This window comes from Andrographis paniculata, unplaced genomic scaffold, assembly GCF_009805555.1.
Source record: "Andrographis paniculata isolate CXL003 unplaced genomic scaffold, ASM980555v1 Contig43END, whole genome shotgun sequence".
NCBI lineage: Eukaryota > Viridiplantae > Streptophyta > Magnoliopsida > Lamiales > Acanthaceae > Andrographis > Andrographis paniculata.
In genome coordinates this window covers 27593-28866 of record NW_026137577.1, presented here as the reverse complement: position 1 = coordinate 28866, position 1274 = coordinate 27593, and the positions used below count along the sequence as shown (strand labels likewise).

Genomic DNA, 1274 nt, shown 5'->3' with positions numbered 1-1274 from the left:
AACGCCATTGGGTCTGGAAGTGTTCTGCTACCCGTCGATACCAAGCGCGGTAAGGATCTTTTGGGTCTGTGAGATGGGTTTTGATGCTGTCTCGAATGCGAACTGCTTGGTAGTTAGGGCTGTTGATAGCCAAGGAATTTCGGGATTCCAAGACTTCCCTCATCCGATTTGAATCTTCAGGAGTAGTGCAATATGGACGGATCGTCGGAGTCAGTACTTTCGAGGCTGAAAATGGGCCCTCCGGGAGGGTTCCGTCGAAGGGAAGGGCAGGAATGTATTGATTCGCCATGGTTAGAGTGTTTTGGGATTGTGATTCACAAAAGCTTGTATTGCGGAGAAGGAAGTTAATCAGGAGTGTTGCAGTAACTGGTGCAGTTGCTAAGGGAGTTTTTCAAGAGGGTGGTGATTTATGAACTTCCAAACATTGATTGTTAAATGGCGTTTGAAAGTCCCTTGGCGGCGGGCAAGTTGTTACGTACGAAATTTAGAATTAGGTTAAAAGCCCAAGGTAAAAAGAAGAATGGGCCTGGCAATAGAGTTGATTGAACTGACTGAAGGGTACCATGAGGAAATCAAGGAAAATAGGTTTATTACTAAGGAAAGTCCTCAGGTCGGAAGGTCTTCAGGTCGGTAGGTCCTCAAGACGGAAAGTCATTAGGACGGAAGGACCTCAGGTCGGTAGGTCCTCGAGACGGAAGGACCTCAGGTCGGAAGGTCTTCAGGTCGGTAGGTCCTCAAGACGGAAAGTCATCAAGACGGAAGGACCTCAGGTCGGAAGGTCTTCAGGTCGGTAGGTCCTCAAGACGGAAAGTCATTAGGACGGAAGGACTTCAGGTCGGGAAGACCTCAAGGCGGAAAGACCTCAAGTCGGAAGGTTTTCAGGTCGGGAAGACCTCAAGGCGGAAAGACCTCAAGTCGGAAGGTTTTCAGGTCGGGAAGACCTCAAGGCGGAAAGACCTCAAGTCGGAAGGTTTTCAGGTCGGGAAGACCTCAAGGCGGAAAGACCTCAAGTCGGAAGGTTTTCAGGTCGGGAAGTCCTCAAGACGGAAAGACCTCAAGTCGGAAGGTTTTCAGGTCGGGAAGTCCTCAAGGCGGAAAGACCTCAAGTCGGAAGGTTTTCAGGTCGGGAAGTCCTCAAGACGGAAAGACCTCAAGTCGGAAGGTTTTCAGGTCGGGAAGTCTTCAAGGCGGAAAGACCTCAAGTCGGAAGGTTTTCAGGTCGGGAAGTCCTCAAGGCGGAAAGACCTCAGGCCAGATGGTTCGCAAGTCGGGAG

At 50.3% G+C, this 1274-nt stretch overlaps 1 long non-coding RNA gene across 1 annotated transcript; it reads left to right on the top strand.

Annotated features, from left to right (window-relative positions):
* Positions 1-762: 762 nt before the first annotated feature.
* On the top strand, positions 763-1274 carry LOC127251205 (uncharacterized). Its single transcript, XR_007838854.1, has 3 exons — positions 763-882; positions 1027-1122; positions 1219-1274. It is a non-coding gene; the product is annotated as an uncharacterized LOC127251205 (long non-coding RNA).